This window comes from Coregonus lavaretus (assembly GCF_964263955.1).
Source record: "Coregonus lavaretus genome assembly, chromosome: 37".
In the NCBI taxonomy this organism is placed as follows: Eukaryota; Metazoa; Chordata; class Actinopteri; order Salmoniformes; family Salmonidae; genus Coregonus; species Coregonus lavaretus.
In genome coordinates, this window is record NC_140024.1 from 21,845,829 (window position 1) to 21,871,304 (window position 25,476).

The window sequence follows — 25,476 nt, forward strand, 5'->3', positions numbered from 1 at the left end:
TACCAGGACATGGAGCGGTTGTGTTTTTTTGGATTGGTTAAAGGCAAACATGAGTGGAGGGGTAAGTGTAGCTAGATGAGCTATTAAAAAATGTGTCCTTTAGTTTAGTTTAGTTAAAAAATAGCAACAGCGCTGTGTTTTGCGTTCATGACGCGCCCCTTAAACCCACACACAAGGCCCTCCTAGCAAAATGGCTGCCACTTCCTTTCTTCTGAGACACAAGTGTGCTGACAGGTAGGAACAATGGGACACAGAATGAAGAATTATGCACTAGCAGCTGGGCCCTGGAGCACAATGCACCTCTCTGTGACCAGGCTACAGCAGCAGCACAAGCCCCACAAACCCCAGCCTACACAGGGCAGGGAGGAAGAAGGGAAGAGGGTTGTGTCTTCATGTGTCCTACCTCCGTGAGACACTTTCCCCATTCGCACAAAGCACTGGAATAATTGCCTTTTGTGTATTTATTACAAAGTAATTCTAGTGAAACATTATGAATGCGGAACAACTCAAATTTTCTTATCTTTAGTGGAAGCCAAACAATAGTGGAAACAAATTAAGATCAGAGCGAGATGAGAAGTGCATCAATTTATTTTCCAGTCCTTTGTTTTTTCTCCCCTGGTTTTCTTGTGAGTGGTTAGTATGCGAATGTAATTACCGAAAGAACTGCGGCTAATCAACTGCGAATGGTATCCATTAATTAGCCTATGCCTTGGAGAGAGAGTGTGTAGAATCAGCAGCAATGTTAACAGTGTAATGCACCAATGAGAAGGGAAGCCACAAGCCCCACTAGCAGTTGGCAAAGCAGGTGGTTTGATACACTCAACACAACCCGTTTGCAGACCTCTTTACCTGGAGCTGTCCCACTGAACTGCATCTGAGCTGAGCACTAGGGTTCAAACACACACACACACACACACGCCACAGAGAGTTGGAGATAACCTCAACTGCGGAATATCTGTCGATAAGGAGTGGTCCTCCCTTCCCCCTCTGTACTTTCAGACCTGACATGGCCAGGGTACATCAGGCATTCTGAGAAACACACACACACACACACACACACACACGTCTGGCATTCTGAGCTGCACTCGGCAAGTAATTAACCTCAACGCAGCCTGGGCTTATCTGTGAAGTGTTACACTGTCCCCTTCTTCTTTTAGATTACAAATTGAAGTCTCAGAGATATCCCTCTCTGTTGAAACACAGGCAACATTGTGTTAATGTGGGGAGAGATAGAAGGGTTTTGTGCAGTGCTACCTCTGTTCCTAACCCCCCTGGGTTTATTCTGGAGAGTGAGACGTTAGGGGGTGAATAAACAATAGCTCTGGAACCAAGAGAACTCTCTGAACATTCTGGGAAAATGGAGCGGGAACATAAGGATCTAAGGATGTGAATACATCATTTTGTTGTTATTGTGGGCTCTCTAATGGCAAGAACTGATGCGGAGGTAGGCTATGTCATCCCAGAGCATGCAGGCAGGTTTGAGTGGGTTGGTTGTCAGTGTATAGTTATTCATTAACATCATCAACATCCAACCATTTCCCAATGCAATTACTATCTGCAATATACAGATGTAGGATCTTAATTTGATCATTATTTTGTTGCTGAATAGTTTTCTGTGCCGCAGAATATGCAGAAGAGCTTCATGATCTACATGAATTCACAGAAAACACGCACTAACATGCAGTTATATTAACAGTATTCCACTTTTCATGTAGTCTCATTTTGACACGCTAATAGCCTAACCACCGATCAAGCAACATTATGGACTAGACATTAAAATCCTGTTGCAGCAAGATTATTTTGCTGCAACAACACAGGTCAAATTAAGATCCTATATATGTAACCTACCGCCTCTGTGGTGTGTGCTCCCAACACATGGTGAACCTATACCTCAATAATACTGTATGTACACTACCGGTCAAAGGTTTTAGAACACCTACTCATTCAAGGGTTTTTCTTTATTTTTACTATTTTCTACATTGTAGAATAATAGTGAAGACATCAAAACTATGAAATAATACATATGGAATCATGTAGTAACCAAAAAAGTGTTAAACAAATCAAAATATATTTTATAATTGATATTCTTCAAATAGCCACCCTTTGTGTGTGTTGTGTCAAGGTAGGGGGGTATACAGAATATAGTCCTATTTGGTAAAAGACAAAGTCCATATTATGGCAAGAACAGCTCAAATAGGCAAAGAGAAACGACAGTCCATCATTACTTTAAGACATGAAGGTCAGTCAATACGGAACACTTCAAGAACTTTGAACGTTTCTTCAAGTGCAGTCGCAGAAACCATCAAGCGCTATTATGAAACTGGCTCTCATGAGGACTGCCACAGGAATGGAAGACCCAGAGTTACCTCTGCTGCAGAGGATCAGTTCATTAGAGTTACCAGCCTCAGAAATTGCAGCCCAAATAAATGCTTCACAGAGTTCAAGTAACAGACACATCTCAACATCAACTGGTCAGAGGAGACTGTGTGAATCAGGCCTTCATGGTCGAATTGCTGCAAAGAAACCACTACTAAAGGACACCAATAAGAAGAAGAGACTTGCTTGGGCCAAGTAACATGAGCAATGGACATTAGACCGGTGGAAATGTGTCCTTTGGTCTGGAGTCCAAATTGGAGATTTTTGGTTCCAACCGCCGTGTATTTGTGAGACGCGATGTGGGTGAACGGATGAGCTCCGCATGTGTATTTCCCACCGTAAAGCATTGAAGAGGAGTTGTTATGGTGTGGGGGTGCTTTGCTGGTGACACTGTCTGTGATTTATTTATAATTCAAGGCACACTTAACCAGCATGCCTACCACAGCATTCTGCAGCGATACGCCATCCCATCTGGTTTGGCCTTAGTGGGACTATCATTTGTTTTTCAAAAGGACAATGACCCAACACACTTCCAGGCTGTGTAAGGGCTATTTTACCAAGAAGGAGAATGATGGAGTGCTGGATCAGATGACCTGGCCTCCATAATCCCCCGACCTCAACCAAATTGAGATGGTTTGGGACCGCAGAGTGGGACCGCTGAGTGAAGGAAAAGCAGCCAACAAGTGCTCAGCATATGTGTGAACTCCTTCAAGACTGTTGGAAAAGCATTCCAGGTGAAGCTGGTTGAGAGAATGCCAAGAGTGTGCAAAGCTGTTATCAAGGCACAGGGTGGCTATTTGAAGAATCTCAAATGTAAAATACATTTTGATTTGTTTAACACTTTTTTGGTTACTACATGATTCCATATGTGTTATTTAATAGTTTTGATGTCTTCACCATTATTCTAAAATGTAGAAAATAGTAAAAATAAAGAAATACCCTTGAATGAGTAGGTGTTCTAAAACTTTTGACCGGTAATGTACATATCAGAGAACAAATCCATGTAAATACAAATACCACGCTCTAAGGTGAGACAATAGGATAACAACCAACAACAATTGATGCTGGCCTGAGTTCCAGTAAATAGCTTCAGAGAAAACACTGCAACAAGGAAAGGCCATTAATTATTAGTGTGAAACTCTTTAGGAAGACTGCTCCATTTCCATGAGGTGTGTTTTATTGTTCTTCCAGTTTCAGGGCCCATTGGGTACAGGTCCAACTCTCCTCTGAGAATTATACTTTATCCCAAATGGCACCCTATGCCCTATGTAGTGCACTACTTTTGATCAAAACCATATGGGCCCTGGTCACGAGCAGTGCACTATAAAAGGAATAGGGTGCCATTTGGGACACATTTTTAGTCTCTCACCAACACCATTGGAAATAGTCCCCAGCCACCAGTATCAATCTTGACCATTAAGAGCTCTACCCTACCGTGGCAGTCGCTTGGCCACGGCCTCAGTGGACAACGAGTAGCAACATGAGCGGATCTTGTTATTGTTATATTGTTGCTCCCAATTCATTTTGGTGGAACGCCGGCGTTTAATGTTCATGTTTCACGGCCGGCCCTGATTGAGTCAAATGCCAGATGAAATTAAGTGTGATTGGAAGGACTGTGCAGCTGACGGCAGAGCCTGCACTAAAATGGGTCAGGGCAGACAATGAGCGCTCTGTAATTAAAATGATGAGATGAGCAGGATGGATGAACAAATTCTGCCTGCTACAGCCCTCGTTAGAGCAAAACCAAACCACGCTATGTTCCACGCAAGCTTTTTGGCAGCAGTGAAATCTGCCACTGCTGGAACTATGATTGTCTGGGGTATTATCACTCGAACATGACAGGGTAAATGTTACAGAAATGTTATCATGGGGTGTTCTTACAGGAACCAGGGAACTGGGGTGAAAGATCTGTAGGAACATAAGAGCACAGCAGCAACAGGCCAGACAAAGCTGTGACAAAGCATTAGCCAGCCCTGCACATCCAAGCTCCAAGCTCAGCATATTTGGAAAAACAAGTGATGTCTCTCTTTCCCTCTCCCAATCTCACTTTCTCTCTCATTCTCTCTCTCTCTATCTCCTAAAGGCTCTATCTGGCAGAGGGGAACAAGTAGCAGTAGAGTATAGCTTTAAAATAGCCTTGGGATAGGAGGCTTTTATTAACAGAGTGGATCCATGGCCAAAGGAGCTCTGTGTAACACGAGCCTCGACGGTGTGAGAACGACAGAGCAAACCCACTGATTGACTGGCCATCTACCTAGTGTTTTCACTCCCAGCCACTTCTTCTCTATCTGCACCAGCAGCACATTTCTTTCTTCAATACATGTTTCAGAGAAGAGAGAATTAAAGAGCTTACATGATCCTGATCCTGCCGTGAAAAGACTGTAAAGGCCGTACTGTCTGGGAAAACACTCATAGAGAGAGACAGAAAAGCATTAAGCTTTCCTCACAGTGAATCAGATGAAGAGATTAATTCATATTTCTCTCTGTGTTGTGAGGAGGGAAAGAATACCCAATCCTTTGCCATTGGCAGTCTTCTCTCACATTATAGTGCTATGATGATCTTTTGTGAGAGCTGGAAGAGGAGGAGGGGAGATTGTGGCTCTTCACATCTTAATTTGCTGAGATGCATTTGCTTTCTCCATGTACTGTAAATACCATAGTAGTTCATCGGTTTGTTTTTATTTGGCAAGACTTTCCACCCAGTAACTTGTATTAGGATCTTTTACTTCACATTTTCCTGTATGCATATATATTTACAAACGGATATTCTGCCAAGAGTCTATCCACAAGCAGGTACATTTGATACCCCTCGTAAAGCCATTGTATGACTGATACCAGTGTAATTTCAATACTAGATTTCCAACCTGCCAGGATCTTATAACCATAGTTCAAGAATATTCGTATGAAAATATGTCAGATGGGAAATAAGCTGTTGGCAGCTATTATACCAAACACTATTATTTCAACCCCAGGGCAAACACAATATTACACCAGTATGACCCCATCTAACCCCCAGTATGAGGTAGGAACCAAACTGATCCTATCAGTAAACATGGGAAGGACAAGTTAAACCCACAATTATGCCTTGAGAGCCTCTGTTGGCCAACTGTCATATGATGATGCTCATAAATAAGATATAAAATAAGATAACTGTGTGGTATTGTCAGCTTGGACTGTTGTGCTGGTCTGGTCACCATACAGTCCAGATTCACAAGAGCATGAACAGAGAGCAAAGACATCGAAAACATAATTTTCTAAGAATAAATCAAGTAATTCTTTCCGCTTAAGTCATGGACTGTAAAATTCCATACTAAATTGAATACAAAGGGTCTAGAATGATATCTTCCTTTTCCATCTCCACTTTAGACAGTTCCAAAGGTGACTCTCATGAATAAATCAAAGTGAAATGACCTCACAATAAGTGATTGGCCATGTCACAAATATCCAGAGAAGAATGAGAATAAATAAAACAATGTTTACTCTGTGATGGACGAGACACAGACTGAGCAGAATACAGGCTACTTAGGTTACACAATAACATCCAAAGCCACAGTATCAGTCCCCGCTTGACAGTAGGTAAGCACCTTGGCCGTGTTCCTCCTCCCTCCTCCTCACAGAAACACCAAAAACGAATTCAATCAAGAGCAGACGTTTGCCAGAAACATACCAGCTGCTGACAAGCAATTTTACAGTTCAGCTATGAGCTCAGTAATCACAGCATAGCCTAGCCTCTGTTCTCCAGGACATGATGCTTGTGCTAATGTGTTCTCCAGTCCAGTCATCTTTCTGTAAGAAGGATAAAACACCAGTCAACTTGCAACTACACTACGCCTCCAGTTCAGTCCAGAGTATAAACACAAGTAATTTGCTCTGTTGTTTTTTTTCTTTTAATATTTCCATTAAGATGCCAGCTACTGTAGCTTTGGGCCTTTCATTTAGCAGAAGGGGAGGAGACCAAGACTAGCAACACAAACGGAACACTTTCCTTTCCGCCCAACATCTACCAGGCCAGTTGCAGCTTGGGTAAACACCAATCTCTGATTCCCTGGGTCCTCCTCACCAAATACACGCTCATTTACCACCCAATTCAGCGTAAACAGTCTGCAGCTGGACCCTCCTGTGATTATAGGGGCTATTCACGCCCAGCATGCCCCCATACATGCAGTGCCAAGCTGACACATATAGATATATATATATTTCACCCTATGTGTTCAGCAGTCAATTTGTAAAGCGACTCCAGTGCACAGCGTGTCCACACAGTCAGCTCACAAGCTGTGTTCTGATCTGCAGGAAGAATCGATCGGTAATTCAGTTTAAAGCTAAAATCATTACTCCCACAGCACAGCACAGACCGTTCCCTCCCATAAGAACTGACTGCTGGTCCAGGACTACACAAGAAGTAACATTAATCTCTATCTCTCTCTCTCTCTCTCTCTCTCTCTCTCTCTCTCTCTCTCTCTCTCTCTCTCTCTCTCTCTCTCTCTCTCTCTCTCTCTCTCTCTCTCTCTCTCTCTCTCTCTCTCTCTCTCTCTCTCTCTCTCTCTCTCTCTCTCTCTCTCTCTCACTATCCTTGGGCATTATCCAGATTTTCATACCTTCATACTGACCATGTGACATCCCAGAATATTCAGTAATACCGGCAATGAACACAAGGGGCACTATTTCAATCCTCACTGAGTCTCTGTAATCCAAAGGTTAGCAATGCTAACAAGTACATGTAACATCCCATAGAGTATGCTAACTAAATGCTAATGGGCGTATTGCGAATATTTTATACAGTCTCTCTTATTTGCAGGACAGACATCCCAAAAAATGCTACTCACAGTTTGTTGCACGCACAAAACAAATATTAGACAGTAAGGCTCCAGGAGGGGATTCTCTGCTGTTACCAATCTTAGCTTGATTTTGGAAGAAGCTAACCACTTAGCTAGATCGCTAACTAGTTACTAAATTAGCACAACTGCAGAGCATTTAGAACATTTTAGACAGTTAACTTAATAGTTATATGATATCTAGCTGGCAAACATTTAGTTGTGAATTCCATACTGTAACTTGATCACCTGGCGCGTGCTGCAAAACAGTGAGCTCTAGTCTCTGGTCGTTGTGTGCTTGTAAACAATCACCACGTGACTGGGGACTATAATGAAAAATTATGTGACAGGTGAAATGAAGAACGCGATCTTCTTTATCTCCTAACGTATTGCACAAGTTGACTGTAGGTATTTAATTAAAAAGTATCTACAAATATTCAAATGTATTAAAAAAAATTTCAATGGTATTGACGGTATTGAAAAACCATCCTGTGGCTATTTCCAAATACCCCGGTATACAGTATATACGGTATACCATTCAAGCCTATCCCTCACCCCTCACTAGATTAAAACGGCGCAGTAGAACAGGTCTGAGAGAGAAAGGCATGGTGTTATCATAAGTCTGGATCTAACAGATGACAGTTTTATTCAGTCTGTGTCCTGATTGTCTCTCTCTTAACAGCCTGTCCTCCTGCATTGGTTACATCCCAAATGGCATACTATTCCATAGGGCTCTGGTCAAATGTAGTGCACTACATAGGAAATAGGTGCTATTTGGAACATGCCCATTGTGTCGTCAGTCTGCCATGTTTGCTTTAATAAATCTGGACCAGACCTGATGGAATTGTTTAACCCCATGCTGAGAAATCAACATGGCTATAAAATACCACATGTTCACTGTTCACTTATACTCTACCAGTGTTTGATGTCTTGTGTCCCAAATAGCACCCTATTACCTATATAGCAGTACTTTTGACCAGAACCCTATGGGCCCTGGTCAAAAGTAGTGCATTATGTAGGGAATAGGGTCCCATTTGGGAAGCAACCTCGTGGAGTTGAGTGTATCAGTAAAATTGAGTTTCAGGTCTCAGGTGCAGGTGCCCTCAGAAAGACTTCATGGGCATAAAGATTTTGTGTACGCTCACTTTAACGTATATGAAAGATACAGTGCCAAGGGGGCTCTCTCTGAAATGTGAGAGCGCCTAATATAGATGTGTCTATTTGGGACAGGAGTTAAACCTAAGTAGGGCCTCCCAGGTACTATGTTACAGTACACGGCATAACTAAGAACATTACTGCTTTCTTGTTCCTGGCTTAAGAAACATCGGCTACACTTGGAAACAAACTGAAGTGGTAAATTAAGAAAATAAAGGAAATGAGATTGAATGATTTTATAGTGTGCTTTGCTTTAATGTTTCTTCTCTGGGCCAGCTTGTTTTCATAGTGTTGAGAGACAGATTGTAAGTAAAAGTCTGAGGTTAGCGACGCAGACATCTTTTGTCACGTTCTCTGCAGAGCGAACAGAACAAACACTAGGCCGAGGAGAGTTGTGGTTTGGTTCCGTATGACGGCCAGTGCTAAAGGTAGCTACATTTGTCTTGTTATTACTCCTGTGTCACATATTCACTGTTGGGCAAACATTTTCCCTACAACTCAAACCATGCTTGATCTGTTTCAGGAATATGGAATATGTGGATAAATAGGCTGTATCAACCAACCACATGTTTGGAATTATGATGACGCAAAGCTACTTCCATTACAATCAAAACAATTCACAAAGTATGTCAGAAATTCACTGGATCTGTGATAGATACATGCCAAAACCTCAAAACTGTAGTTGATACCAACAGAATAATGACCAAAAGCATCTGTTCTAGCACTAGGCCTACATGGACATGTGTCCTTAGCCTGGGTCCAATCCAGCTAGTCTACATACTATGTAGATGTACCACCCTCTCCTCTTCTCCACTTACCACTGAGTCTGGTCTGGTCCACACTCTCCAGAGCAAATCCTAACAGAAAGCAGTAGCTGAATTAGGGGTTTCATCTTTGATCTAGCCATTGGCCCGCGGCCACAAGGGGCTTAGGGCTGAGGAGAGGAGTATATGGCCTCAGAAACATGGGGAAGCTTTCCCACAATGTCTGCTGTTAGCAGCACAGACACAGACACACAAGTTATGAAAGGCCCAGTGCCGTCAAAAATGTGATTTCCCTGTGTTTTAAATACACTACATGACCAAAGGTATGTGGACACCTGCTCGTCAAACATCTCATTCCAAAATCATGGCATTAATATGGAGTTGGTCCCCCCTTTGCTGCTATAACAGCCTCCACTCTTCTGAGAAGGCTTTCCACTAGATGTTGGAACATTGCTGCAGGGACTTGCTTCCATTCAGCCATAAGAGCATTAGTGAGGTCGGGCACTGATGTTGAGCGATTAGGCCTGGCTCGCAGTTGGCATTCCAATTCATCCCAAAGGTGTTCGATGGGGTTGAGGTCAGGGCTCTGTGCAGGCCAGTCAAGTTCTTCCACATCAATCTCGACAAACCATTTCTATATGGACCTCGCTTTGAGCACGGAGCATTGTCATGCTGAAACTGGAAAGGGCCTTCCCCAAACAGTTGCCACAAAGTTGGAAGCACAGAATCGTCTAGAATGTCATTGTATGCTGTAGCGTTAAGATTTCCCTTCACTACAGCTCAGGGGCCTAGCCCAAACCATGAAAAACAGCCCCAGACCATTATTCCTCCTCCACCAACCTGTACAGTTGGCACTATGCATTGGGGCAGGTAGCGTTCTCCTGGCATCCACCAAACCCAGATTTGTCCGTCGGACTGCCAGATGGTGAAGCGTGATTCATCACTCCAGAGAATGCGTTTTCACTGAGTCCAATGGCGGCCAGCTTTACACCGCTTGGCATTGGGCATGGTGATCTTAGGCTTGTTATGCGGCTGCAATAACAGCACCTCCAGTTGACCGGGGCTGCTCTAGCAGGGCAGAAATTTGACGACATGACTTGTTGGAATGGTGGCATCCTATGACGGGGCCACCTTGAAAGTCACTGAGCTCTTCAGTAAGGCCATTCTACTGCCAATGTTTGTCTATGGAGATTGCATGGCTGTGTGCTCGATTTTATACACCCGTCAGCAACGGGTGTGGCTGAAATAGCCAAATCCAATAATTTGAAGGGGTGTCCACATACTTTTGTATATATAGTGTATATACAGTATTTCCACACTATGAGGTTGGAATAATACTGTGAAATTGTGAAAATGATGTTAATGCCCTTTTAGTGTAAGAGCTGTTTGAAAAGACCGCCTGAAATTTCAACCTGTTGTGGTGGATGGAGTTTTAGCCTGCTTGGTGACATCACCAGGTGGTAAATTAATTAATAGACCAATAAGAAAGAGAGTTCCAAACCTCTCTGCCAATAACAGCTAGTTTTCAGTTTTTTACCATTTAAATTTAAAACAATCACAGTAAGGTACTTAATCAAATCAAATCAAATTGTATTTGTCACATGCGCCGAATACAACAGGTGTAGACGTTACAGTGAAATGCTTACTTACAAGCCCTTAACCAACAATGCAGTAAGCCCTTAATCAACAATGCAGTTTTAAGAAAGAATACCTAAAAAAAATATGAAATAAAAGTAACAAATAATTAAAGAGCAGCAGCTATATACAGGGGATACCGGTACCGAGTCAATGTGCGGGGGCACCGGTTAGTCGAGGTAATTGAGGTAATATGTACATGTAGGTAGAGTTATTAAAGTGATAATAAACAGAGAGTAACAGCAGCGTAAAAGGGGGGGGGGGGGGGGGGCTATGCAAATAGTCTGGGTAGCCATTTGATTAGATGTTCAGGAGTCTTATGGCTTAGGGGTAGAAGCTGTTTAGAAGCCTCTTGGACCTAGACTTGGCGCTCCGGTACCGCTTGCCGTGCGGTAGCAGAGAGAACAGTCTATGACTAGGGTGGCTGGAGTCTTTGACAATTTTTAGGGCCTTCCTCTAACACTGCCTGGTATAGAGGTCCTGGATGGCAGGAAGCTTGGCCCCAGTGATGTACTGGGCCGTACGCACTACCCTCTGTAGTGCCTTGCGGTCGGAGGCCGAGCAGTTGCCATACCAGGCAGTGATGCAACCAGTCAGGATGCTCTCGATGGTGCAGCTGTAGAACCTTTTGAGGATCTGAGGACCCATGCCAAATCTTTTCAGTCTCCTTAGGGGGAATAGGTTTTGTTGTGCCCTCTTCACGACTGTCTTGTGGTGCTTGGACCATGTTAGTTTGTTGGTGATGTGGACACCAAGGAACTTGAAGCTCTCAACCTGCTCCACTACAGCCCTGTTGATGAGAATGGGGGCGTGCTCGGTCCTCTTCTTTTTCCTGTAGTCCACAATCATCTCCTTTGTCTTGATCACGTTGAGGGAGAGGTTGTTGTCCTGGCACCACACGGCCAGGTCTCTGACCTCCTCCCTCTGGTGGATGGAGTTTTGGCCTACCCAGAAATGATTTGATATTGAGATAAAAACGGCTGCATTTGACCTTTAAGGAAATGACATGAGAGCAGTCGAAGTCAGCTTGGTGGTGGTGTTGTCTTACATTTGCATCTAAACCTTGAATGTCTACATGCTGTTTACTTTGGGACAGCTTTGAAGTAACTCCAGCTCCAAGATGCTATCAGAGGTGCAGATTTAAACCAGGGTTACTTTTACTGCACTCTCTGGTCTATGGCTATTGTGGTTTTAGGTGTCATTATCTGAGATAATGCATTGTTTAATCGCCATACAGGAAAGCTTTTCACCACAGTAAATGGGTTTGTTTCAGTGGTAGTAGTGGTGATGGTGGTGTTACTGTACTAGATATGACAGGTGGCTATGGGCTCAGTGACCTGGATCCAGCCCTGTTGAGAGCTGCTGAGAATGGAGTCTTCTCATATTGCCCTGGCAGAACAGACACATTTCTCTATTCCCTGGACACTATTACTGGTTTAACACACTCATTAGAACGGGTTTTGCCTCTGTACACACTGCAAAACAAAGGTACCAGTCACTGTTGGAGGGACTCACTGTAAACTAATCCTCTAATTCTTTGAGAGTAATTGCATGAATATTCTATTTAACTCAGGAGGTTGAAACAATGTTCATAAACCAGGCTACCTTTATAATTTGACACAGGTAGAAAAGCTTCCTGGATTAAAAGTGATAGTATGAAAGTATTCTACCATCCAATGCTTATGTAAATAGATCTGATGTACCAACAAATTATTCCACCAGCAAATTCATTGTGTACAATCAGTAGGATCTGTAGTATTGCCTGTTAAGCTTTCATGCTTCTCTTCTTACTCGCAAATCAAAAGTCTTTAGGCTAGTAATGGATTAGGTAAATACCTGTGTCTTTCTCCATGCATGTATTGTAAAGATACAGCTGTAAGCTGGCGTGGGTGTACTGCATCTATCGACCCTGTGCTGTGCTGGCTGCATGCATCCTTCCTTTCTATGTATTTTTTCTGATAAGACTACAGTAAGTAGAAACCGACCAGTTGTTCAATCTCTATAAATCTGAGAAACACAAACTGCTGAGCGGTGACTCATATATCAGTCTATTATACACTACAGGGCTGACTGTATTAAACAAATGGATCTGCCTGCAGCTGGAGGAGAGAACCAGTATAGGGGAGCAGAGGTTATTGTCTAATTTCAATCTTGGCTGCCTTCCCAGAGCTCTACCACATTCCAATTTGTGGCTGTGTTGCTTGGCGCTACTGACAGAACAGAGAGAGAGGTCCTGCTGCAAATACTGTTTGGGTTCGGCTACAGAAATGTGTCTGGAAAACTGACGATCAACAGGTCGGCGCAGATTAACGCTATGACTGGAGCAAATTAGCTGAAATTATGGAAATGCTATGGATAAGGATGTTTTCTTTTGGGTTGTTGAGCGACACATACCTGCCATTTTTTGCCAGTTGTTGTTAGTTGTTACAGTATCTTTCTCCTACACAATCGTTGGGGGTTGGTGTGTAAGATCACATACACACCCATTATGGCACCAGAGTCAATGTTAATGCACTGTCTAGCATGTTATGAATTGTTTGTATTCCATAATGAAAGGACAGCTGCAAAGACAACTGTGGATAAAAAACAGCTGTTTTACCTGCATATTACAGACAATTAGCTATTTCAAGTATGTATTTTCCAGCATACTACCCTCCATTCAGCAATTTGACTGACAATTCTTGGCAACAGGGCCTCCAAAAACTAAATAAAATTAGAAAAAATGTCTGTTGAGTTTCAGATATTGTTTTCAATATGTGACAGGAGCCATCAAGACTAAGTGCTCTGTTCCTGCTTTTCACTCTATTTACACCTGAAGTCCTAGTTTAACATTTCACTTTTCAAAGGAAGTGTAAGATTATGATACCTACTGTTGAATAATTACAAAGACTTAATCTTCACTATTTATTTCACATCACAGCAGCCAGTGACATTTAGAGAGCTTAAGAAGAAAGCCACACTACAGATCTGTTTAGACACAATGTACAATTATTCCATTCCTCAATGTTAGAAAGAACAGCGAGATCAAAGTGAACCTGAAAATGACAGTCCACAGAGTTAATGGAACCCCACTATGTTTTAGAAGATTACTTTTTTACAGGGAAGGAAAAAAGAGAAGCTTAGCTAGCAAAGCATTGAAAAAGGTGAAGGAGAAAATATATCTCTCTCGCTCTCTCTGTCTCTGTCTCTACGTCTCTCTCTCTCTCTCTCAATTCAATTCAAAGGGGCTTTATTGGCATGGGAAACGTGTTTACATTGCCAAAGCAAGTGAAATAAACAATAAACAAAGGTGAGAAGACACAAAACATCAATAAACATTTTTTCGAATTTAACTGTAAATATTGCACTCAAAAAGGTTTCAAAAAGATAAATACTTTTCAAGTGTTATATTATCAGCTATGTACAGTGTTTTAGTAATGTGCAAATAGTTGTAGTACGAATAGTAGGGGAAGATAAATAAACAGATACATATTGGTGGTATTTACAATGTTGTTTGTGCTCCACTGGTTGCCCTTTTCTCATGGCAACGGGCCACAAATCTTGCTGCCATGATTGCACACTGCGGTATTTCACCTAACAGATATGGGAGTTTATCAATGTTTGATTTGTTTTCAAATTCTTTGTGGGTCTGTGTGATTTTCTCTCTCTCAAAAATATCCTTGGTGAGGCTGACACGTAAAAAGCATGTGACCAATCAAATACAGCCATGACACTTAAAAGCGTGGATTTCCCTCAGGATAATATCAGGCTAAGCATTTGCCTTTACGACTAATGTATGAGCCAATGGTATAACTCCTAAAGTCAGTCATGTGCGCATATAGTACATTACAACCATAAACCAGCATCTGGGTCTGGAATGGAGAGTAGGAGAGTCATGGTAATGTCATTAGTCTATCCAACCCCTTTCAACTGAGTATACTAGATGAAGTGAAATACATTACAATAAGATCATGGTTCAATTAGATTTGTTAGTGTGTTCTAGAACATGAGGATCTACTTATTGCAATGTAGAGGTGCTTTAATGGACAGTTTAATGCTGGGTATCAATGAAGTTGACTACAGAGATGAAGTAGTGTACAGTTTGTATTAAACAACTACTCCAATATATGGTGAAAAAAATAGGATGCATCCCTCTTTCCACACCTAAAAATAACACTGCACATTTGATTTAGTACACTTCTCCACCTCTGAGGCAGCAAGGTCTGCTAAGTGTCTATAGCAAAAGAAGCCATTGATTTCCTCCTTTGATCACAGCTCCCTCAGAGCAGTTTTGTCCCATTTCTAACAGGCCAGGAATCTGAGAAAGGGGTCAGACAGTGACATATGCTGTATTTGAGCCTTGACCTGTATGTTAGGGGCAAATGGGAACCATGCTGTGAGTTTCTGCACCAAAATAAATGAGACAGTTCAGTAAAGGCCAGGTTCCACCATACGTTCTACAAGGAACCCAAGCACTTTCCCCACTGTGTGTGTATGTGTACCAACATGCCTCTCCATTCATCTTCATTAGGCTTGCGTTTGAACTGTTTCTCCACATCTCTGTAAGTATAGAGTCTACTGGGAGCAGCTGCAGCTCCTTCATACTGTAGCAGCCCACATCTTATCTACTCTACACTATCCTACTCACTATCCTTCACAGAAGTCCTTCTTTAAAGACACAGAGAGAGGCATGAATCAACACGCTGTCACAAACTGACTGTCTTTTAAACAGTTGTGCTGGACAGGTGGAGAGAAAACACCACTTTCTTTTAGAGAGAGAGAGAGAGAGAGAGAGAGGGGATACATGCTGTCACCCTGCCTGTCATCAGCCAATTTACCTGGAGAGAGAGGGGCAGATTCAATAGACACAGAGAGAATTAATCTCTTCATTCATGAAGAGATCGACCAAATTAGCTCTCCAACAGTATTGACTGTTATAGCCCCTAGTTTTTCACAGTTTTTATTAAATCGGGAGCATTACTGCTATCATGCTAGCCCCAAAATCCAAATAAAGGATTGGAAAACGATGCAGCCGAGGTTACCATTACACTGGGAAGCAATAATAATCCTGATCTCTTTATTCAAATCTGCCGCGTGTGGATATTCAGTGTGACTGATTAGCCATGGGAGGGCTGCTCCAGCATATCTCTTCTGTCTGTCTGTAATTGAGCAGATTTATACTCTGGAAAAGGATTTCTACTGATAACCCGGCTACACAAGGTTTTCTATTTAATGTACTACTCTTTTTTAAAGGCCTCTCTAAACAGGCAGCCGCACATCGGAAATTGTGTGGAGGGGAGGGGTGAGAGGGAGGGGGTGAGAGGGAGGGGGTGAGGGGTGAGAGGGAGGGGGTGAGGGTGAGAGGGAGGGGTGAGAGGGAGGGGGTGAGAGAGGGGAGGGTGAGAGGGAGGGGGTGAGAGAGGGGGGGTGAGGGGAGGGGTGAGAGGGAGGGGGTGAGGGGAGGAGGTGAGGGGAGGGGTGAGAGATGGGTTGGGGGACGGGGTGGTGTGTGAGAGGGGCGCAATGAACTATGATCATTGTAGTTAATTATCACCTTTTCTGTGCTAATCTATGTAGAATATTGGCCTGTTGGATCTACAACTCCCTACTACATTGCACAGCTCGGGCATGATCTGATTTATCTCTAGAGAAACTGCAGCGCAATGTGCTCACAGAAAAAAACCCGAACTAAATGGAATTCAAATAATTGAATGGACATCGGTTAATTAGTTGTTTAAAAACCAAAAATAACCAACATTTTGGTTAATTGCTTATATTTGAATTGTGTACTCCTCTAAGAAAACCAATGCTCCAAATCCGTTAAAAAGCTATTGCAGTTTTTACCCTTGTAGGATGGCCAAAATTAGGGTGACTAAAACAATGGAGGCAGATATTATAGTTTTTTTAATACAGGAAAATAGCATTGCGTCAGCTAAACTGGATGCTGTGCGAGAATTATGAAAACTCGAACTGAGGTCAAATCATTTACATTTAAGTCATTTAGCAGACGCTCTTATCCAGAGCGACTTACAAATTGGTGCATTCAACTTAGGATAGTCAGTGGGACAACCACTTCTTCTTTTTTTTTTATGGGGGGGCTCGAATCCGCAGGACATAAAACAATATAGCGTAGTATTTTCATATTTTAGTATACGCTTTTCATATTAATTCTCACTAGCATCATCTGATGAAATCTTAATCCATATCATTTTAATATGATGATTTGTTAGCCCTCAGATTTGCTGTTGGCTCTCTCTAGCCCACAGACCATCAGACATCAGTGCTGGTTAGGCTGGTCAGTGCAGAGTTGTCAGATCCAGGAATTCAAAGCTCAAGAACAACAATAGCCAGAGGGCTGCCTGACTGGGCTCTAAAAGTCTCTATGTCAGCACACAGTAGCTACAGTATGTTGGTTTGACATTCTGTGTACCAAACTCTGGATGTACTTTATTTTACAAGCTTTACATACCGTGCTGCATATTCTCTCAGTTATATTAGTATCACTTTCTACAGAGAAACATCATGATAGGCCCTGTGTAGCTCAGTTGGTAGAGCATGGCGCTTGCAACGCCAGGGTTGTGGGTTCATTTCCCACGGGGGGCCAGTACAAAAATGAAAAATGAAAAAAAAATAACAATTTAATGTATTAAACTAACTGTAAGTCGCTCTGGATAAGAGCGTCTGCTAAATTACGTAAATGATTTTATATTAAAAAGAGAAAAATTATACTGATCATATATTATCATGAGTGTTTTCTCACATAAGTACTGTATGTGGGGGGAGTTAAGTGAATAGAAGTATGTGGTCAAATATGACGAGATGCAAAAAATGACAACAATTTATATTACTAAAACATGTGAAGTCATCACACTGAAGTCTAATAAAGACCATATATTCATTGTAATCCCATATGGGTAATTATGAAAGGAATATGTCCAACCTCGATTTGGGAAACACTGCCAGAAACAGCAATAGTAGCCATTACATTAACTACAGTCTATAGCCCTACTGCACATTTATGATGTAGTGCAGTGAATATCCTTTCTCTCAAATAATATTTCATTCACTTTTAGGAAAAGGGATATGTTGCTTTTATGTTCCCTAAACACCCAATGCTCTGAGGCATGATTTGTCATTGTTATTCAGAACTCGCTCACCTCCACTTAAAACATGATCCTTCTGGAGTCTAATTAAGCACCAAGGTAAGTCCCAGGGGGTTCCGCCTTGCCAAAGAAAAACTCTTTGATTTATGTACTACTTCATTTTTCCTGCTTAAGGCTTGCCTGTTGTGTTGTGAGAGAGACGTCCCTGCCTGGTGATGAATATGCGGATGGCGCATTTACACTTATTTGTTAATTAGCTCCTGTTAACAATATATTCTCTCTGAAAATGTCAATACCCACAATACACCAAAACAGCCTGTCTGAACATAAGGCTCTCTCTCTCTGTCCTCCTATTGTTTCCCAGTCTCTGTCTTCTCACAATTAAACCAAAAACAATCTGCCTGTATTTGCAATGACACTCCATTGTTGGATAAACTTTGATACCCAGATTAAATAAAATGGTACTTTTGGACAGCAGTAAGCAGCCATCGTGCGGAACTGATTGGCTTTTAAAAACACTAATTAGTACTCAACCTTGTGGCTGTCCAACTGTAGCCTGCTAATGTGAGCGCACACACTTGTGATTTAGCCTCAACATCATGGCTCTATCAGACCTCCGTTTAGCCTGGAGAGATATTAGCACAGCCCACTCTCATGCTGGAGTGTCATGGACCTCTTCATCTGTTTTGAGTAAACAAAATAAAACTGCAACCGGAAAATATGAGGGCTTGTTTGTAGTTAGACATGCTGGAGAAAAACATATAAAGGGAATTTGTGTTTTGATCCGATAACGTGATCTGAAAACCCCTGCACATTAGGCTAGTTCATAAAATGAAAGAGATCCTGGAATTGAATAAATAAGCCTGGTATGTGGTGGACACTGGTGGAAAATGTGTTAATGTTATGAAAACATTGCACATCCTGCATGGTTGATGCTGTATAAGTAATTATTAGTCAATCTGCTGAATGCACTATCCTCAGGCAAAAAAATATATAAACTGTAAAAACAATGTCAATATGCTTAAACTCTTTGAGCATGTCCAATCTGTAAATAATTGGAAAGATGCTTTAATTATTTGAGGGAGTCCACTAGGCTTGGGCGATATACCGTTTATACCATATACTGGGGTATTTCGAAATACAGACGGTATGATTTTCAAAAATACTAAACAAAAACAAATGATATATTAGCTAGCAAACCAAATAATGTATTTGACACATCTTAGATTTCTTATAGTTATACTTAACTTATAGTTATAATCAGTGGTGTAGCACGCACCCCTGCAGTCCCCATGAGGCAGGGGTACCCCCTACCCCCCCCAATATATACAAAAGTATGTGGACACCCCGTCAAATTAGTGGATTCGGCTATTTCAGCCACACCTGTTGCTGACAGGTGTATAAAATCGAGCACATAGCCATGCAATCTCCATAGACAAACATTGGCAGTAGAATGGGATTACTAAAGAGCTCAGTGACTTTCAACGTGGCACTGTCATAGGATGCCACCTTTCCAACAAGTCATGTCATCAAATGTCTGCCCTGCTAGAGCTGCCCCGGTCAACTGTAAGTGCTGTTATTGTGAAGTGGAAACGTGGGGGCACCCCTGCCTCGTGGGGACTGCAGGGGTGCGTGCTACACCACTGATTATAACTATAACTTAAGTATAACTATAAGAAATCTAAGACGTGTCAAATAAATTATATCCAGCTCAGGGCTCCAGCTATGCATTTGGTTTGCTGGCTAAGTGACTAGATGTCATGATCAAGCTTCTTGGTTACAGCAGAGACATCCAATCCCCTCCTGGATGAAGATCCCTGTTGCCTAAATTGTTTTGTGGGTCAAAAAGAAAATACAAAAAGAAAATATGTTTTGTGGGGAGGTTACAGAAACGGTACAGAAACGGTATGAAGGTATGAAAATCGGTATGAAATTCTGCATAACGCCCAACCCTAGAGTCCATATTTGGCAACTAGCAAACTACCAGTCCAACAGAGAACAATATGAGTAATAACTTACAGTAATAGCAGTAATAATGGCCAGCACAATTAAACAGATGAATGTGCTTCATATTTATGTCTGATAAGAGCCAAAGCAGTGGAAAATCACTGAGGTAATTACAGAAAGATAGACGTAAATCATGCTACTCCGTCTAACTTCAGCATATCGCCTCATTAACGACCATCTTAATTCCATTTTATCCACAGTTTATTACAATACTCACTACTCACAGATGTTGGTATACATGCATGAAGCTTCGCTTGGAACATGCTTCAGTAAACAATGCCTTTTTTTCTGTGATTTCACACATCTGGGCCGAGAAAATGTATTATCTTTTGAAGCAATTGTTAATCGCTATATAGGCTAAGTATTGCTTAATTGACCTGTTGAGTAGCAAATGGTCTGGATAAAGCAGTAGGAACATGATCCAAGCTACTGTCCAAAGCTTACACAAATGCTGCTGTTTGCAACAACATCCCAAATCGAGACCTTTGTAACACCAGACAACTGCTTTCAACATACACAAAGGATCTGACATTGGACAGTGACCAATCGCTGGCTCTCTCCAGGAGAATCAATGGAGCGCTAATAGACTTCAGTAAAAACAAACAAACAACAAAGAAATACTTGATTCCTTTAAATGACTGTTGTCATTCAAGCCAGCCACACCTATGTAAAAGGAAGTGTGGTGTGTCAAGGGTAAACCCCGAAGTATTGGTATACTTCAGAAGAACAACTTATGATACTACCTAACAGAGCTATCTTAGAATAGCCCGTAATCTCAATGTCACTAGAACAATCCCAAAGCCAAAGCTATGTAAGGTCTAGGCTGCTCTCCTAGAAGATGCATATCAGAAGCTAATGGAGTCTGCTGGAAACTACAGGGGTGCTGAAGGTTCACCACGATTAGCTTGTGTAACTGCTGAAGGTCAACGCAGCTCTGCTGAGCAGCCACAAGCCTTCATAAAACCATGCAGCGTATCATTATTTTCACAGCGTTTCATTATGGATGGTTAACCTTGGCTAACTCCCCAACTAACGCTTTAATCAACTGTCTGTAATGTCTCTGATACAATGTAATCATTCTGCTTCTACTTCTCATTTATCAGCGGGTAGGAAGGAAAAAGGTACCTGTGCCTCATTAGAGAAAGAGAGAAAAAGAGAGAGAAAAAGAAGAGAACCAGCTCCTTTTCCAGGATCTGCAGGTGTCTGGAAAGACACACGTGAGTAAGCGCTTCCGAAGAGGAGAGAGGAAGGTTCAGGGTTATTGCCCATTGTCGGAGAGATCGTTTTTCTAGAAAGGAATGGAGTATGAAAGACTTGTCAATAGCATGTAGTCTCAGGAGGAAACTAAAGGACTCCTCAATGCTGAGGCCTCTTTCTCCTTGGCCTGGTTCCTACCACTGCCATCCCACACCATAGCCACCTGTGAGGAAGTGTTCACCGGGTTACAGTGCAGTGGGAGTGCATAAAGTCCCACTGCAATGCTGAAGAAATGAGCTCCAACAAAAGGCCTAAAATATCAGCTCCCAAATGTACCAGGGGAATCTTCATAAGACAAATACATTGTGGAACCCTCTCATCAAGTCATCAGTTTGCAAACAATCGGAGGCGGCAACCAGCGACCTCTAAACCCCACAAGAATGGTTGCCAAGAGACAAAAGAGAACTAAACCAACTAGCGGTTGATTTTTCAGAGTCTTCTCCCTCCACATCAATACTGCTTTCAGAGATCCAGATGGAGGCTAACAGCAAAGTGTCCCCTTATTGGGCCTTTATTGGAACATCCCTAAATGCAACATTGAATTACGACAGGGGAAAGGGGAGGCTTACTTTTTGTTTAAGATACAGTACTTCTGAGGCCAATAAAAATCACATCAGCAATGAAGCAATCACTGTACAATTTTTGGAAACCATCTACAAAGAGACCACTTTCCAGTTTTAATATGCGTATGAAATAAATATTAGCGCCGAGCCAGATCATGAGAGAAACCATATGTTTCTTGGTGGATTAAAAAAATGTCTCAGTTTTTTCTCTTCCTTACATGAATATAGGCTAGTGCTTTCTACAAAACGTCTACATGTCTTTATCTGTTCTCCAATATATAAAAGTGAACTAATATAAATCTGCACTAAATAGTGATTTACAGTAAATGTGTGGTACATTGAGAACAGATAGGGAAATGCTACTCGGGGGGAAAGTATGTTACGTCTCAAAAGATGGGTTCAGAGCGGATATGTGAGAGGGATTTGTGTGGTTGCCATATGTGTTATTTTATTGAGAGTAATGGTGCACCCCATAGGCTGATACAATCTGACAACAACTTTATGGTTATTGAATATGTTAGAGAGAGTTTGATGTTTTAGTAAAATATCTATGTTTTTCTCTCTCTTTCTCTCTCTCTCTCTCTCTCTCTCTCTCTCTCTCTCTCTCTCTCTCTCTCTCTCTCTCTCTCTCTCTCTCTCTCTCTCTCTCTCTCTCTCTCTCTCTCTCTCTCTCTCTCTCTCTCTCTCTCTCTCTCTCTCTCTCTCTCTCTCTTTCCCTGCTTTGACATTGGGGCTCACTCACCATGTGTCTTATTTCATATGTTGGCATAATGATGAATTGTTTTGGGTTGTACAGTCAAGCACTTTTATTCAGAAAAACATTCTAGGCATCACTGTGAACTGATTGCTTTGGAAACCTGTGTCCTTGGAGCTACGTACTACAGGCAGGAGTTTTAACTAGAATTGTGTACTTGTACACAAAGAAATGAATAAAAAGTATCCATATATGAGATGAACTCTTTCTGACAGAGAGGATACATTATGAATATATCAATAGGCACTACTATCCAGTTAAAGAACAATGGACACAATCAACAATTTAAACACATAAATAAACAACAAGAAATAGAGACATATTCTCCCAAGAACAGCTCTTTGAAAACTCTCAGAGCTAGGCCTACACAGAGCAGAGAGAGAGAGAGACAAGGCCATGTCAACACAGTGCCAGTGTACTGTAGATCTCTGCTACCATTTCATTCCAACATAAATTATGGCAAATTACATTTCCAGGAAAAACAAAGGACTTTTCTGCAATAGAATATTCTTATCATTCTAATGCACTTCTATAAAATATCCAATTAAAATCTGGCAGAGTGTGATGGCGCTTTTCCAATTTGTATTAGCTTTTGAGGAGACTATTAAAGTGTATTTATTAGGTGAAGATTACTTTAAATGCTACAGTATTAATGCTGCAGTAAAATTGGATTAGCAGAGTGAGATTTTAACGTTACCACATATATAACGTTGGGGGAGGGGCGATCTACGATCAATGACTATGACCTTCTGAGGCCAACATGGCTCCCCTATTTCCATAACACTGACTTCAGCTGTTGGCTTGGGGACCTCTGCACTGGTTGGGAAAATCCAGGGGGAAAAATCAAAGAAAACAGTTTGGAAACGAAGCCGTTAAAGTCAATTGGTTCTAAATGTAAAACTGATTATTTATTTACTACTGTATTACAGTAACCAAGGCATAGGTCCAAGTTACATTAAATCACCTATCGAAAAACAGTAAGTTGTTACTGTGGTTCATTTCAGTCTCCCATTTTAACATTCAAATAGATGTTGTATTACTCCATTTTCTGTGCTCTTTGTTCAGCAGGTCTGATGGATATTTGCACACCTGCTGCCATTGTCCTCTCCCTAAAGGACGACCTGGTGGTGACACACACTGAGCATTATGGGAATGTTGCATGGTCGTGGTCGCGCTGTGGGCAGCTGAACAAAGGATAGCTGGACTAATCACCACAGTTTGATTGTGTCTGAAATGGCACCCTATTCCCTATATAGTGCACTTATTTTTACCAGGGTCCTGGTCAAAATTAGTGCATAGGAAATAGGGTGGCATTTTGGATGCACATAAATCTCCTTTGCCTTGTTTGTAATATCTCTCTCTCAGTCCCTACAGCACATAGCTCACTAATGAGGTGACATTTCACACTCACAGTCACGACAATGCACTGCCCTGCAAATTAATGTCATAATAACAGTCAGCAATACCTTGACGAGAAGGAAAACACTGCCTTTCTGAACAGTAGCACAGGCAAAGATTCTAACAATCTACCTTTTAAGTCCCATTCTCTTGACAGGACCTCATATTCACATGTTGAGTGAATGGGGTCATGCATATTTGATTTTGAAAAACATCACATTTCTAATCTATCTACTAATTAAATCTGTGTTGGATTAAAGGTTAAATCCAGGGGAGATCAGTTAAATGTTTTGATATAGTCCTCCGTCAGCCCATTACGGGGCATTAGAAATAAGATATGTGAAAAATGTGATGGCTGCCTCACTGCAACAGTGCTTTAAAAATAAATGTAAGTGTCTTAACTGCAAGGGTAATTATTTATAGGACACAACTTATTGAATCACCCAGCCAGAACTGATTGACTGGTCCTACTGCTTAATTCAGAGTAAAAACAGTTTCTGTGCCACATAGAGAATAAATGATTATCTTTAAAGCTGGAATCCTTAACGGTGAAACTGCCACATCCGTTTGGGATATTATAACACCAAAGAACTTACAGCAAACAATGAACACAAACACAGTTTTTTTGCCTTGAACATCATTGCACGCTTCAATAGAACAGCGGCATATGTAATGTACTGCACAGGAGGTTGGTGGCACCTTAATTGGGAAGGATGGGCTCGTGGTAATGGCTGGAGCGGAATAAGTGGAATGCTATCAAATACATCAAACACATGGTTTCCATGTGTTTGATGCCATTCCATTTGCTCCGTTCCAGCCATTATTATGAGCCGTCCTCCCCTCAGCAGCCTCCACTGATGTACTGCAATTTATTTTACCACACTGCTCATTTCCATTTGGACGCTGCTCACCTCCGTTTAGTCAACAAAACAAAAACAATAACAATGGCGCTGGGGTGAACAGTGGCGCTGTTTCCACTAATGTGGATTCTATCTTTAATAAGTCAGTGAGGTTGATGCTGTCAGAGATGTAGCGAGACAAAGACTGATTGAAGCGGTTTATCGTGGTGAAGAAAGTAGATCTCGTGGTGAGTTAGTAGACCCTGGTGTGATTTAAAGGGACATGCTAGGCTTGCCTAACGACTCACCCTGAATTTAATTCCTCTGCTCTATCAATCGCTACATACATTCAGTCTGAAACTGTCGTTTGTGTGACTTCAAAATGAGGGGCGTTGTACAAAACAAATTAATCAGCGATTGGATCTTCTCTAACAAGTCTAACCAATCAGAGTACCAAAGTTAATGATGTCATCATGTAGGCCAGCTCTGGCCCAACCCATCAGTTTCTTGGACCAATCAGAACGGTCAGAATGTGTTCACATTCTAGAAATTGTTGGGGAGAGAGGCAAATCCAGACTCAACGTGGAGAAGAAACATCAGTTGGCCAGAGCAATGTGGATGGGTAGCCAGGTAAACGCTTGGCTGTGGTTTTAAAGCCTAAAGAAGGTCCATCTAGGACCCTTAGGCAGAGGATATGCTACAGCTCAAGTTTCCAGGGTACCACACCTTTGTTAAATGATTCAGAACTTTGACAGTTTAAGCAATACTGGTTAAATGAGGCCTTTCTCTCTCTCATTCACTTGCAGGTGTGTCATGATAAATGACTGTAACCCTA

At 41.8% G+C, this 25,476-nt stretch overlaps 1 protein-coding gene across 1 annotated transcript in view; it reads right to left on the bottom strand.

The window, feature by feature from the left end:
- The window catches only part of LOC311111152 (TOX high mobility group box family member 3-like), a gene marked incomplete at its 5' end in the record, with an annotated part of 58,042 nt that overhangs the window by 27,147 nt on the left and 5,419 nt on the right, over positions 1-25,476 (bottom strand). The gene's annotated exons all lie outside the window — the stretch shown is intronic.